Source organism: Pseudophryne corroboree, chromosome 1 (genome assembly GCF_028390025.1).
Source record: "Pseudophryne corroboree isolate aPseCor3 chromosome 1, aPseCor3.hap2, whole genome shotgun sequence".
In the NCBI taxonomy this organism is placed as follows: domain Eukaryota; kingdom Metazoa; phylum Chordata; class Amphibia; order Anura; family Myobatrachidae; genus Pseudophryne; species Pseudophryne corroboree.
In genome coordinates, this window is record NC_086444.1 from 886,817,423 (window position 1) to 886,831,312 (window position 13,890).

The 13,890-nt window shown below is 34.1% G+C and overlaps 21 non-coding genes across 21 annotated transcripts; all 21 read left to right on the plus strand.

Annotated features, from left to right (window-relative positions):
- The first annotated feature begins 272 nt into the window (after positions 1–272).
- Positions 273–345, plus strand: TRNAK-UUU (transfer RNA lysine (anticodon UUU)). The gene has a single exon. It is a non-coding gene; the product is annotated as a tRNA-Lys (tRNA).
- A 579-nt stretch (positions 346–924) lies between these two features.
- Positions 925–997, plus strand: TRNAK-UUU (transfer RNA lysine (anticodon UUU)). Its single transcript has one exon. It is a non-coding gene; the product is annotated as a tRNA-Lys (tRNA).
- Positions 998–1,578: 581 nt separating this feature from the next.
- Positions 1,579–1,651, plus strand: TRNAE-UUC (transfer RNA glutamic acid (anticodon UUC)). Its single transcript has one exon. It is a non-coding gene; the product is annotated as a tRNA-Glu (tRNA).
- A 579-nt stretch (positions 1,652–2,230) lies between these two features.
- TRNAK-UUU (transfer RNA lysine (anticodon UUU)) lies at positions 2,231–2,302 on the plus strand. The gene has a single exon. It is a non-coding gene; the product is annotated as a tRNA-Lys (tRNA).
- Positions 2,303–2,880: 578 nt separating this feature from the next.
- Positions 2,881–2,953, plus strand: TRNAK-UUU (transfer RNA lysine (anticodon UUU)). The gene has a single exon. It is a non-coding gene; the product is annotated as a tRNA-Lys (tRNA).
- A 579-nt stretch (positions 2,954–3,532) lies between these two features.
- Positions 3,533–3,605, plus strand: TRNAK-UUU (transfer RNA lysine (anticodon UUU)). Its single transcript has one exon. It is a non-coding gene; the product is annotated as a tRNA-Lys (tRNA).
- Positions 3,606–4,184: 579 nt separating this feature from the next.
- Positions 4,185–4,257, plus strand: TRNAK-UUU (transfer RNA lysine (anticodon UUU)). Its single transcript has one exon. It is a non-coding gene; the product is annotated as a tRNA-Lys (tRNA).
- Positions 4,258–4,836: 579 nt separating this feature from the next.
- TRNAK-UUU (transfer RNA lysine (anticodon UUU)) lies at positions 4,837–4,909 on the plus strand. Its single transcript has one exon. It is a non-coding gene; the product is annotated as a tRNA-Lys (tRNA).
- A 578-nt stretch (positions 4,910–5,487) lies between these two features.
- On the plus strand, positions 5,488–5,560 carry TRNAK-UUU (transfer RNA lysine (anticodon UUU)). Its single transcript has one exon. It is a non-coding gene; the product is annotated as a tRNA-Lys (tRNA).
- Positions 5,561–6,139: 579 nt separating this feature from the next.
- Positions 6,140–6,212, plus strand: TRNAK-UUU (transfer RNA lysine (anticodon UUU)). Its single transcript has one exon. It is a non-coding gene; the product is annotated as a tRNA-Lys (tRNA).
- A 581-nt stretch (positions 6,213–6,793) lies between these two features.
- Positions 6,794–6,866, plus strand: TRNAE-UUC (transfer RNA glutamic acid (anticodon UUC)). The gene has a single exon. It is a non-coding gene; the product is annotated as a tRNA-Glu (tRNA).
- Positions 6,867–7,445: 579 nt separating this feature from the next.
- On the plus strand, positions 7,446–7,518 carry TRNAK-UUU (transfer RNA lysine (anticodon UUU)). Its single transcript has one exon. It is a non-coding gene; the product is annotated as a tRNA-Lys (tRNA).
- A 578-nt stretch (positions 7,519–8,096) lies between these two features.
- TRNAK-UUU (transfer RNA lysine (anticodon UUU)) lies at positions 8,097–8,169 on the plus strand. The gene has a single exon. It is a non-coding gene; the product is annotated as a tRNA-Lys (tRNA).
- A 579-nt stretch (positions 8,170–8,748) lies between these two features.
- TRNAK-UUU (transfer RNA lysine (anticodon UUU)) lies at positions 8,749–8,821 on the plus strand. Its single transcript has one exon. It is a non-coding gene; the product is annotated as a tRNA-Lys (tRNA).
- A 579-nt stretch (positions 8,822–9,400) lies between these two features.
- TRNAK-UUU (transfer RNA lysine (anticodon UUU)) lies at positions 9,401–9,473 on the plus strand. The gene has a single exon. It is a non-coding gene; the product is annotated as a tRNA-Lys (tRNA).
- Positions 9,474–10,054: 581 nt separating this feature from the next.
- Positions 10,055–10,127, plus strand: TRNAE-UUC (transfer RNA glutamic acid (anticodon UUC)). Its single transcript has one exon. It is a non-coding gene; the product is annotated as a tRNA-Glu (tRNA).
- A 579-nt stretch (positions 10,128–10,706) lies between these two features.
- On the plus strand, positions 10,707–10,779 carry TRNAK-UUU (transfer RNA lysine (anticodon UUU)). The gene has a single exon. It is a non-coding gene; the product is annotated as a tRNA-Lys (tRNA).
- Positions 10,780–11,357: 578 nt separating this feature from the next.
- Positions 11,358–11,430, plus strand: TRNAK-UUU (transfer RNA lysine (anticodon UUU)). Its single transcript has one exon. It is a non-coding gene; the product is annotated as a tRNA-Lys (tRNA).
- Positions 11,431–12,009: 579 nt separating this feature from the next.
- Positions 12,010–12,082, plus strand: TRNAK-UUU (transfer RNA lysine (anticodon UUU)). The gene has a single exon. It is a non-coding gene; the product is annotated as a tRNA-Lys (tRNA).
- A 579-nt stretch (positions 12,083–12,661) lies between these two features.
- On the plus strand, positions 12,662–12,734 carry TRNAK-UUU (transfer RNA lysine (anticodon UUU)). The gene has a single exon. It is a non-coding gene; the product is annotated as a tRNA-Lys (tRNA).
- A 578-nt stretch (positions 12,735–13,312) lies between these two features.
- On the plus strand, positions 13,313–13,385 carry TRNAK-UUU (transfer RNA lysine (anticodon UUU)). Its single transcript has one exon. It is a non-coding gene; the product is annotated as a tRNA-Lys (tRNA).
- The last annotated feature ends 505 nt before the right edge of the window (positions 13,386–13,890 follow it).

Genomic DNA, 13,890 nt, shown 5'->3' on the forward strand with positions numbered 1-13,890 from the left:
GATTAAATTAGGCAAGTAATAAATCAAACCTCTTTGACAAAAAAAATTGAATGTGATTATTGAAGTGAGGTGATACTTAAAGCATCTAAGGATTTACAACTTAAACACAGAGGAAACTAAAATATATTTCATCAAGAGACCCTACAAGCCAAGTCTTTCAGTTCATGATTGCAGTAACACATATATTTTTCCACATTTTTTGTAATTGCACAGCAAATTGTCATGTTTTATATATTTGAGCAGTTTCCAATATGGCAACTTTGGTGTTCAGAGCCTGGATAGCTCAGCCGGTAGAGCATCAGACTTTTAATCTGAGGGTCCAGGGTTCAAGTCCCTGTTCATGCGAGTGTATTTTAAACAATGGTGTTTTTGTTTGTGAAATGGACAATTTTGCAGAGTTTAAAATTATCCATTCCTGTAGGCAGCCATCTTTTAATTGTTGATGCTGATTATGTTCATTATTCAATGGGAAGGTGAATAGATTGAAAAGATTTTGTAGAATATTAAGAATGGACTTTATCACTCTTCAATAGGCACACATTATTGGCATCTAGTAATATAATCATCACAAAGTAGTATCGCTACATGTCAGTTCTAAAGACTTTATTTCATCAGGAACTCAAATCCATCCTTCTTTGATAGGCACACAGTGATTAAATTAGACAAGTAATAAATCAAACCTCTTTGACAAAAATAATTGAATGTGATTATTGAAGTAAGGTGATACTTAACGAATCTAAGGATTTACATCTTAAACACAGAGGAAACTAAAATATATTTCATCAAGATACCCTACAAGCTAAGTCTTTCAGTTCATGATTGCAGTAACACATATATTTTTCCAATTTTTTTGTAATTGCACAGCAAATTGTCATGTTTTATATATTTCGAGCAGTTTCCAATATAGCAACTTCAGCGCTCAGAGCCTGGATAGCTCAGTCGGTAGAGCATCAGACTTTTAATCTGAGGGTCCAGGGTTCAAGTCCCTGTTCAGGCGAGTGTCTTTTAAACAATGGTGTTTTTGTTTGTGAAATGGACAATTTTGGAGAGTTTAAAATCATCCATTCCTGCAGGCAGCCATCTTTTAATTGTTGATGCTGATTATGTTAATTATTCAATGGGAAGGTGTATAGATTGTAAAGATTCTGTAGAATATTAAGAATGGACTTTATCACTCTTCAATAGGCACACATTATTGGCATCTAGTAATATAATCATCACAAAGTAGTATCGCTACATGTCAGTTCTAAAGACTTTATTTCATCAGGAACTCAAATCCATCCTACTTTGATAGGCACACAGTGATTAAATTAGACAAGTAATAAATCAAACCTCTTTGACAAAAATAATTGAATGTGATTATTGAAGTGAGGTGATACTTAAAGCATCTAAGGATTTACAACTTAAACACAGAGGAAACTAAAATATATTTCATCAAGAGACCCTACAAGCCAAGTCTTTCAGTTCATGATTGCAGTAACACATATATATTTTTCCACATTTTTTGTTATTGCACAGCAAATTGTCATGTTTTATATATTTTGAGCAGTTTCCAATATGGCAACTACAGCACTCAGAGCCTGGATAGCTCAGTCGGTAGAGCATCAGACTTTCAATCTGAGGGTCCACGGTTCAAGTCCCTGTTCATGCGAGTGTCTTTTAATCAATAATGTTTTTGTTTGTGAAATTGATAATTTTGCAGAGTTTAAAATTATCCATTCCTGTAGGCAGCCATCTTTTAATTGTTGATGCTGATTATGTTCATTAATCAATGGGAAGGTGTATAGATTGGAAAGATTCTGTAGAATATTAAGAATGGACTTTATCACTCTTCAATAGGCACACATTATTGGCATCTAGTACTATAGTCATCACAAAGTAGTATCACTACATGTCAGTTCTAAAGACTTTGTTTCATCAGGAACTCAAATCCATCCTTCTTTGATAGGCACACAGTGATTAAATTAGACAAGTAATAAATCAATCCTCTTTGACAAAAATAATTGAATGTGATTATTGAAGTGAGGTGATACTTAAAGCATCTAAGGATTTACAACTTAAACACAGAGGAAACTAAAATATATTTCATCAAGATACCCTACAAGCCAAGTCTTTCAGTTCATGATTGCAGTAACACATATATTTTTCCACATTTTTTGTAATTGCACAGCAAATTGTCATGTTTTATATATTTCGAGCTGTTTCCAATATGGCAACTTCACTGCTCAGAGCCTGGATAGCTCAGTCGGTAGAGCATCAGACTTTTAATCTGAGGGTCCAGGGTTCAAGTCCTGTTCAGGCGAGTGTCTTTTAAACAATGGTGTTTTTGTTTGTGAAATGGACAATTTTGCAGAGTTTAAAATGATCCATTCCTGCAGGCAGCCATCTTTTAATTGTTGATGCTGATTATGTTCATTATTCAATGGGAAGGTGAATAGATTGGAAAGATTCTGTAGAATATTAAGAATGGACTTTATCACTCTTCAATAGGCACACATTATTGGCATCTAGTAATATAGTCATCACAAAGTAGTATCACTACATGTCAGTTCTAAAGACTTTGTTTCATCAGGAACTCAAATCCATCCTTCTTTGATAGGCACACAGTGATTAAATTAGACAAGTAATAAATCAAACCTCTTTGACAAAAAAAATTGAATGTGATTATTGAAGTGAGGTGATACTTAAAGCATCTAAGGATTTACAACTTAAACACAGAGGAAACTAAAATATATTTCATCAAGAGACCCTGCAAGCCAAGTCTTTCAGTTCATGATTGCAGTAACACATATATTTTTCCACATTTTTTGTAATTGCACAGCAAATTGTCATGTTTTATATATTTGAGCAGTTTCCAATATGGCAACTACAGCACTCAGAGCCTGGATAGCTCAGTCGGAAGAGCATCAGACTTTTAATCTGAGGGTCCAGGGTTCAAGTCCCTGTTCATGCGAGTGTCTTTTAAACAATGGTGTTTTTGTTTGTGAAATGGACAATTTTGCAGAGTTTAAAATTATCCATTCCTGTAGGCAGCCATCTTTTAATTGTTGATGCTGATTATGTTCATTAATCAATGGGAAGGTGAATAGATTGGAAAGATTCTGTAGAATATTAAGAATGGACTTTATCACTCTTCAATAGGCACACATTATTGGCATCTAGTAATATAATCATCACAAAGTAGTATCGCTACATGTCAGTTCTAAAGACTTTATTTCATCAGGAACTCAAATCCATCCATCTTTGATAGGCACACAGTGATTAAATTAGACAAGTAATAAATCAAACCTCTTTGACAAAAATAATTGAATGTGATTATTGAAGTAAGGTGATACTTAACGAATCTAAGGATTTACATCTTAAACACAGAGGAAACTAAAATATATTTCATCAAGAGACCCTACAAGCCAAGTCTTTTAGTTCATGATAGCAGTAACACACATATTTTTCCACATTTTTTGTAATTGCACAGCAAATTGTCATGTTTTATATATTTCGAGCAGTTTCCAATATGGCAATTTCAGTGCTCAGAGCCTGGATAGCTCAGTCAGTAGAGCATCAGACTTTTAATCTGAGGGTCCAGGGTTCAAGTCCCTGTTCAGGCGTGTGTATTTTAAACAATGGTGTTTTTGTTTGTGAAATGGACAATTTTGCAGAGTTTAAAATCATCCATTCCTGCAGGCAGCCATCTTTTAATTGTTGATGCTGATTATGTTCATTATTCAATGGGAAGGTGTATAGATTGGAGAGATTCTTTAGAATATTAAGAATGGACTTTATCACTCTTCAATAGGCACACATTATTGGCATCTAGTAATATAGTCATCACAAAGTAGTATCACTACATGTCAGTTCTAAAGACTTTGTTTCATCAGGAACTCAAATCCATCCTTCTTTGATAGGCACACAGTGATTAAATTAGACAAGTAATAAATCAAACCTCTTTGACAAAAATAATTGAATGTGATTATTGAAGTGAGGTGATACTTAAAGCATCTAAGGATTTACAACTTAAACACAGAGGATACTAAAATATATTTCACCAAGAGACCCTACAAGCCAAGTCTTTCAGTTCATGATTGCAGTAACACATATATGTTTCCACATTTTTTGTAATTGCACAGCAAATTGTCATGTTTTATATATTTCGAGCAGTTTTCAATATGGCAACTTTAGCACTCAGAGCCTGGATAGCTCAGTCAGTAGAGCATCAGACTTTTAATCTGAGGGTCCAGGGTTCAAGTCCCTGTTCAGGCGAGTGTCTTTTAAACAATGGTGTTTTTGTTTGTGAAATGGACAATTTTGCAGAGTTTAAAATGATCCATTCCTGCAGGCAGCCATCTTTTAATTGTTGATGCTGATTATGTTCATTATTCAATGGGAAGGTGAATAGATTGGAAAGATTCTGTAGAATATTAAGAATGGACTTTATCACTCTTCAATAGGCACACATTATTGGCATCTAGTAATATAATCATCACAAAGTAGTATCGCTACATGTCAGTTCTAAAGACTTTATTTCATCAGGAACTCAAATCCATCCTTCTTTGATAGGCACACAGTGATTAAATTAGACAAGTAATAAATCAAACCTCTTTGACAAAAATAATTGAATGTGATTATTGAAGTAAGGTGATACTTAACGAATCTAAGGATTTACATCTTAAACACAGAGGAAACTAAAATATATTTCATCAAGAGACCCTACAAGCCAAGTCTTTTAGTTCATGATAGCAGTAACACACATATTTTTCCACATTTTTTGTAATTGCACAGCAAATTGTCATGTTTTATATATTTCGAGCAGTTTCCAATATGGCAATTTCAGTGCTCAGAGCCTGGATAGCTCAGTCGGTAGAGCATCAGACTTTTAATCTGAGGGTCCAGGGTTCAAGTCCCTGTTCAGGCATGTGTATTTTAAACAATGGTGTTTTTGTTTGTGAAATGGACAATTTTGCAGAGTTTAAAATCATCCATTCCTGCAGGCAGCCATCTTTTAATTGTTGATGCTGATTATGTTCATTATTCAATGGGAAGGTGTATAGATTGGAGAGATTCTTTAGAATATTAAGAATGGACTTTATCACTCTTCAATAGGCACACATTATTGGCATCTAGTAATATAGTCATCACAAAGTAGTATCATTACATGTCAGTTCTAAAGACTTTGTTTCATCAGGAACTCAAATCCATCCTTCTTTGATAGGCACACAGTGATTAAATTAGACAAGTAATAAATCAAACCTCTTTGACAAAAAAAATTGAATGTGATTATTGAAGTGAGGTGATACTTAAAGCATCTAAGGATTTACAACTTAAACACAGAGGAAACTAAAATATATTTCATCAAGAGACCCTACAAGCCAAGTCTTTCAGTTCATGATTGCAGTAACACATATATTTTTCCACATTTTTTGTAATTGCACAGCAAATTGTCATGTTTTATATATTTGAGCAGTTTCCAATATGGCAACTTTGGTGTTCAGAGCCTGGATAGCTCAGCCGGTAGAGCATCAGACTTTTAATCTGAGGGTCCAGGGTTCAAGTCCCTGTTCATGCGAGTGTATTTTAAACAATGGTGTTTTTGTTTGTGAAATGGACAATTTTGCAGAGTTTAAAATTATCCATTCCTGTAGGCAGCCATCTTTTAATTGTTGATGCTGATTATGTTCATTATTCAATGGGAAGGTGAATAGATTGGAAAGATTTTGTAGAATATTAAGAATGGACTTTATCACTCTTCAATAGGCACACATTATTGGCATCTAGTAATATAATCATCACAAAGTAGTATCGCTACATGTCAGTTCTAAAGACTTTATTTCATCAGGAACTCAAATCCATCCTTCTTTGATAGGCACACAGTGATTAAATTAGACAAGTAATAAATCAAACCTCTTTGACAAAAATAATTGAATGTGATTATTGAAGTAAGGTGATACTTAACGAATCTAAGGATTTACATCTTAAACACAGAGGAAACTAAAATATATTTCATCAAGATACCCTACAAGCTAAGTCTTTCAGTTCATGATTGCAGTAACACATATATTTTTCCAATTTTTTTGTAATTGCACAGCAAATTGTCATGTTTTATATATTTCGAGCAGTTTCCAATATAGCAACTTCAGCGCTCAGAGCCTGGATAGCTCAGTCGGTAGAGCATCAGACTTTTAATCTGAGGGTCCAGGGTTCAAGTCCCTGTTCAGGCGAGTGTCTTTTAAACAATGGTGTTTTTGTTTGTGAAATGGACAATTTTGGAGAGTTTAAAATCATCCATTCCTGCAGGCAGCCATCTTTTAATTGTTGATGCTGATTATGTTAATTATTCAATGGGAAGGTGTATAGATTGTAAAGATTCTGTAGAATATTAAGAATGGACTTTATCACTCTTCAATAGGCACACATTATTGGCATCTAGTAATATAATCATCACAAAGTAGTATCGCTACATGTCAGTTCTAAAGACTTTATTTCATCAGGAACTCAAATCCATCCTACTTTGATAGGCACACAGTGATTAAATTAGACAAGTAATAAATCAAACCTCTTTGACAAAAATAATTGAATGTGATTATTGAAGTGAGGTGATACTTAAAGCATCTAAGGATTTACAACTTAAACACAGAGGAAACTAAAATATATTTCATCAAGAGACCCTACAAGCCAAGTCTTTCAGTTCATGATTGCAGTAACACATATATATTTTTCCACATTTTTTGTTATTGCACAGCAAATTGTCATGTTTTATATATTTTGAGCAGTTTCCAATATGGCAACTACAGCACTCAGAGCCTGGATAGCTCAGTCGGTAGAGCATCAGACTTTCAATCTGAGGGTCCAGGGTTCAAGTCCCTGTTCATGCGAGTGTCTTTTAATCAATAATGTTTTTGTTTGTGAAATTGATAATTTTGCAGAGTTTAAAATTATCCATTCCTGTAGGCAGCCATCTTTTAATTGTTGATGCTGATTATGTTCATTAATCAATGGGAAGGTGTATAGATTGGAAAGATTCTGTAGAATATTAAGAATGGACTTTATCACTCTTCAATAGGCACACATTATTGGCATCTAGTACTATAGTCATCACAAAGTAGTATCACTACATGTCAGTTCTAAAGACTTTGTTTCATCAGGAACTCAAATCCATCCTTCTTTGATAGGCACACAGTGATTAAATTAGACAAGTAATAAATCAATCCTCTTTGACAAAAATAATTGAATGTGATTATTGAAGTGAGGTGATACTTAAAGCATCTAAGGATTTACAACTTAAACACAGAGGAAACTAAAATATATTTCATCAAGATACCCTACAAGCCAAGTCTTTCAGTTCATGATTGCAGTAACACATATATTTTTCCACATTTTTTGTAATTGCACAGCAAATTGTCATGTTTTATATATTTCGAGCTGTTTCCAATATGGCAACTTCACTGCTCAGAGCCTGGATAGCTCAGTCGGTAGAGCATCAGACTTTTAATCTGAGGGTCCAGGGTTCAAGTCCCTGTTCAGGCGAGTGTCTTTTAAACAATGGTGTTTTTGTTTGTGAAATGGACAATTTTGGAGAGTTTAAAATGATCCATTCCTGCAGGCAGCCATCTTTTAATTGTTGATGCTGATTATGTTCATTATTCAATGGGAAGGTGAATAGATTGGAAAGATTCTGTAGAATATTAAGAATGGACTTTATCACTCTTCAATAGGCACACATTATTGGCATCTAGTAATATAGTCATCACAAAGTAGTATCACTACATGTCAGTTCTAAAGACTTTGTTTCATCAGGAACTCAAATCCATCCTTCTTTGATAGGCACACAGTGATTAAATTAGACAAGTAATAAATCAAACCTCTTTGACAAAAAAAATTGAATGTGATTATTGAAGTGAGGTGATACTTAAAGCATCTAAGGATTTACAACTTAAACACAGAGGAAACTAAAATATATTTCATCAAGAGACCCTGCAAGCCAAGTCTTTCAGTTCATGATTGCAGTAACACATATATTTTTCCACATTTTTTGTAATTGCACAGCAAATTGTCATGTTTTATATATTTGAGCAGTTTCCAATATGGCAACTACAGCACTCAGAGCCTGGATAGCTCAGTCGGAAGAGCATCAGACTTTTAATCTGAGGGTCCAGGGTTCAAGTCCCTGTTCATGCGAGTGTCTTTTAAACAATGGTGTTTTTGTTTGTGAAATGGACAATTTTGCAGAGTTTAAAATTATCCATTCCTGTAGGCAGCCATCTTTTAATTGTTGATGCTGATTATGTTCATTAATCAATGGGAAGGTGAATAGATTGGAAAGATTCTGTAGAATATTAAGAATGGACTTTATCACTCTTCAATAGGCACACATTATTGGCATCTAGTAATATAATCATCACAAAGTAGTATCGCTACATGTCAGTTCTAAAGACTTTATTTCATCAGGAACTCAAATCCATCCTTCTTTGATAGGCACACAGTGATTAAATTAGACAAGTAATAAATCAAACCTCTTTGACAAAAATAATTGAATGTGATTATTGAAGTAAGGTGATACTTAACGAATCTAAGGATTTACATCTTAAACACAGAGGAAACTAAAATATATTTCATCAAGAGACCCTACAAGCCAAGTCTTTTAGTTCATGATAGCAGTAACACACATATTTTTCCAAATTTTTTGTAATTGCACAGCAAATTGTCATGTTTTATATATTTCGAGCAGTTTCCAATATGGCAATTTCAGTGCTCAGAGCCTGGATAGCTCAGTCGGTAGAGCATCAGACTTTTAATCTGAGGGTCCAGGGTTCAAGTCCCTGTTCAGGCGTGTGTATTTTAAACAATGGTGTTTTTGTTTGTGAAATGGACAATTTTGCAGAGTTTAAAATCATCCATTCCTGCAGGCAGCCATCTTTTAATTGTTGATGCTGATTATGTTCATTATTCAATGGGAAGGTGTATAGATTGGAGAGATTCTTTAGAATATTAAGAATGGACTTTATCACTCTTCAATAGGCACACATTATTGGCATCTAGTAATATAGTCATCACAAAGTAGTATCACTACATGTCAGTTCTAAAGACTTTGTTTCATCAGGAACTCAAATCCATCCTTCTTTGATAGGCACACAGTGATTAAATTAGACAAGTAATAAATCAAACCTCTTTGACAAAAATAATTGAATGTGATTATTGAAGTGAGGTGATACTTAAAGCATCTAAGGATTTACAACTTAAACACAGAGGATACTAAAATATATTTCACCAAGAGACCCTACAAGCCAAGTCTTTCAGTTCATGATTGCAGTAACACATATATGTTTCCACATTTTTTGTAATTGCACAGCAAATTGTCATGTTTTATATATTTCGAGCAGTTTTCAATATAGCAACTTCAGCGCTCAGAGCCTGGATAGCTCAGTCGGTAGAGCATCAGACTTTTAATCTGAGGGTCCAGGGTTCAAGTCCCTGTTCAGGCGAGTGTCTTTTAAACAATGGTGTTTTTGTTTGTGAAATGGACAATTTTGGAGAGTTTAAAATCATCCATTCCTGCAGGCAGCCATCTTTTAATTGTTGATGCTGATTATGTTAATTATTCAATGGGAAGGTGTATAGATTGTAAAGATTCTGTAGAATATTAAGAATGGACTTTATCACTCTTCAATAGGCACACATTATTGGCATCTAGTAATATAATCATCACAAAGTAGTATCGCTACATGTCAGTTCTAAAGACTTTATTTCATCAGGAACTCAAATCCATCCTACTTTGATAGGCACACAGTGATTAAATTAGACAAGTAATAAATCAAACCTCTTTGACAAAAATAATTGAATGTGATTATTGAAGTGAGGTGATACTTAAAGCATCTAAGGATTTACAACTTAAACACAGAGGAAACTAAAATATATTTCATCAAGAGACCCTACAAGCCAAGTCTTTCAGTTCATGATTGCAGTAACACATATATATTTTTCCACATTTTTTGTTATTGCACAGCAAATTGTCATGTTTTATATATTTTGAGCAGTTTCCAATATGGCAACTACAGCACTCAGAGCCTGGATAGCTCAGTCGGTAGAGCATCAGACTTTCAATCTGAGGGTCCAGGGTTCAAGTCCCTGTTCATGCGAGTGTCTTTTAATCAATAATGTTTTTGTTTGTGAAATTGATAATTTTGCAGAGTTTAAAATTATCCATTCCTGTAGGCAGCCATCTTTTAATTGTTGATGCTGATTATGTTCATTAATCAATGGGAAGGTGTATAGATTGGAAAGATTCTGTAGAATATTAAGAATGGACTTTATCACTCTTCAATAGGCACACATTATTGGCATCTAGTACTATAGTCATCACAAAGTAGTATCACTACATGTCAGTTCTAAAGACTTTGTTTCATCAGGAACTCAAATCCATCCTTCTTTGATAGGCACACAGTGATTAAATTAGACAAGTAATAAATCAATCCTCTTTGACAAAAATAATTGAATGTGATTATTGAAGTGAGGTGATACTTAAAGCATCTAAGGATTTACAACTTAAACACAGAGGAAACTAAAATATATTTCATCAAGATACCCTACAAGCCAAGTCTTTCAGTTCATGATTGCAGTAACACATATATTTTTCCACATTTTTTGTAATTGCACAGCAAATTGTCATGTTTTATATATTTCGAGCTGTTTCCAATATGGCAACTTCACTGCTCAGAGCCTGGATAGCTCAGTCGGTAGAGCATCAGACTTTTAATCTGAGGGTCCAGGGTTCAAGTCCCTGTTCAGGCGAGTGTCTTTTAAACAATGGTGTTTTTGTTTGTGAAATGGACAATTTTGCAGAGTTTAAAATGATCCATTCCTGCAGGCAGCCATCTTTTAATTGTTGATGCTGATTATGTTCATTATTCAATGGGAAGGTGAATAGATTGGAAAGATTCTGTAGAATATTAAGAATGGACTTTATCACTCTTCAATAGGCACACATTATTGGCATCTAGTAATATAGTCATCACAAAGTAGTATCACTACATGTCAGTTCTAAAGACTTTGTTTCATCAGGAACTCAAATCCATCCTTCTTTGATAGGCACACAGTGATTAAATTAGACAAGTAATAAATCAAACCTCTTTGACAAAAAAAATTGAATGTGATTATTGAAGTGAGGTGATACTTAAAGCATCTAAGGATTTACAACTTAAACACAGAGGAAACTAAAATATATTTCATCAAGAGACCCTACAAGCCAAGTCTTTCAGTTCATGATTGCAGTAACACATATATTTTTCCACATTTTTTGTAATTGCACAGCAAATTGTCATGTTTTATATATTTGAGCAGTTTCCAATATGGCAACTACAGCACTCAGAGCCTGGATAGCTCAGTCGGAAGAGCATCAGACTTTTAATCTGAGGGTCCAGGGTTCAAGTCCCTGTTCATGCGAGTATCTTTTAAACAATGGTGTTTTTGTTTGTGAAATGGACAATTTTGCAGAGTTTAAAATTATCCATTCCTGTAGGCAGCCATCTTTTAATTGTTGATGCTGATTATGTTCATTAATCAATGGGAAGGTGAATAGATTGGAAAGATTCTGTAGAATATTAAGAATGGACTTTATCACTCTTCAATAGGCACACATTATTGGCATCTAGTAATATAATCATCACAAAGTAGTATCGCTACATGTCAGTTCTAAAGACTTTATTTCATCAGGAACTCAAATCCATCCTTCTTTGATAGGCACACAGTGATTAAATTAGACAAGTAATAAATCAAACCTCTTTGACAAAAATAATTGAATGTGATTATTGAAGTAAGGTGATACTTAACGAATCTAAGGATTTACATCTTAAACACAGAGGAAACTAAAATATATTTCATCAAGAGACCCTACAAGCCAAGTCTTTTAGTTCATGATAGCAGTAACACACATATTTTTCCACATTTTTTGTAATTGCACAGCAAATTGTCATGTTTTATATATTTCGAGCAGTTTCCAATATGGCAATTTCAGTGCTCAGAGCCTGGATAGCTCAGTCGGTAGAGCATCAGACTTTTAATCTGAGGGTCCAGGGTTCAAGTCCCTGTTCAGGCGTGTGTATTTTAAACAATGGTGTTTTTGTTTGTGAAATGGACAATTTTGCAGAGTTTAAAATCATCCATTCCTGCAGGCAGCCATCTTTTAATTGTTGATGCTGATTATGTTCATTATTCAATGGGAAGGTGTATAGATTGGAGAGATTCTTTAGAATATTAAGAATGGACTTTATCACTCTTCAATAGGCACACATTATTGGCATCTAGTAATATAGTCATCACAAAGTAGTATCACTACATGTCAGTTCTAAAGACTTTGTTTCATCAGGAACTCAAATCCATCCTTCTTTGATAGGCACACAGTGATTAAATTAGACAAGTAATAAATCAAACCTCTTTGACAAAAATAATTGAATGTGATTATTGAAGTGAGGTGATACTTAAAGCATCTAAGGATTTACAACTTAAACACAGAGGATACTAAAATATATTTCACCAAGAGACCCTACAAGCCAAGCCTTTCAGTTCATGATTGCAGTAACACATATATGTTTCCACATTTTTTGTAATTGCACAGCAAATTGTCATGTTTTATATATTTCGAGCAGTTTTCAATATGGCAACTTTAGCACTCAGAGCCTGGATAGCTCAGTCAGTAGAGCATCAGACTTTTAATCTGAGGGTCCAGGGTTCAAGTCCCTGTTCAGGCGAGTGTCTTTTAAACAATGGTGTTTTTGTTTGTGAAATGGACAATTTTGCAGAGTTTAAAATGATCCATTCCTGCAGGCAGCCATCTTTTAATTGTTGATGCTGATTATGTTCATTATTCAATGGGAAGGTGAATAGATTGGAAAGATTCTGTAGAATATTAAGAATGGACTTTATCACTCTTCAATAGGCACACATTATTGGCATCTAGTAATATAGTCATCACAAAGTAGTATCACTACATGTCAGTTCTAAAGACTTTGTTTCATCAGGAACTCAAATCCATCCTTCTTTGATAGGCACACAGTGATTAAATTAGACAAGTAATAAATCAAACCTCTTTGACAAAAAAAATTGAATGTGATTATTGAAGTGAGGTGATACTTAAAGCATCTAAGGATTTACAACTTAAACACAGAGGAAACTAAAATATATTTCATCAAGAGACCCTACAAGCCAAGTCTTTCAGTTCATGATTGCAGTAACACATATATTTTTCCACATTTTTTGTAATTGCACAGCAAATTGTCATGTTTTATATATTTGAGCAGTTTCCAATATGGCAACTACAGCACTCAGAGCCTGGATAGCTCAGTCGGAAGAGCATCAGACTTTTAATCTGAGGGTCCAGGGTTCAAGTCCCTGTTCATGCGAGTGTCTTTTAAACAATGGTGTTTTTGTTTGTGAAATGGACAATTTTGCAGAGTTTAAAATTATCCATTCCTGTAGGCAGCCATCTTTTAATTGTTGATGCTGATTATGTTCATTAATCAATGGGAAGGTGAATAGATTGGAAAGATTCTGTAGAATATTAAGAATGGACTTTATCACTCTTCAATAGGCACACATTATTGGCATCTAGTAATATAATCATCACAAAGTAGTATCGCTACATGTCAGTTCTAAAGACATTATTTCATCAGGAACTCAAATCCATCCTTCTTTGATAGGCACACAGTGATTAAATTAGACAAGTAATAAATCAAACCTCTTTGACAAAAATAATTGAATGTGATTATTGAAGTAAGGTGATACTTAACGAATCTAAGGATTTACATCTTAAACACAGAGGAAACTAAAATATATTTCATCAAGAGACCCTACAAGCCAAGTCTTTTAGTTCATGATAGCAGTAACACACATATTTTTCCACATTTT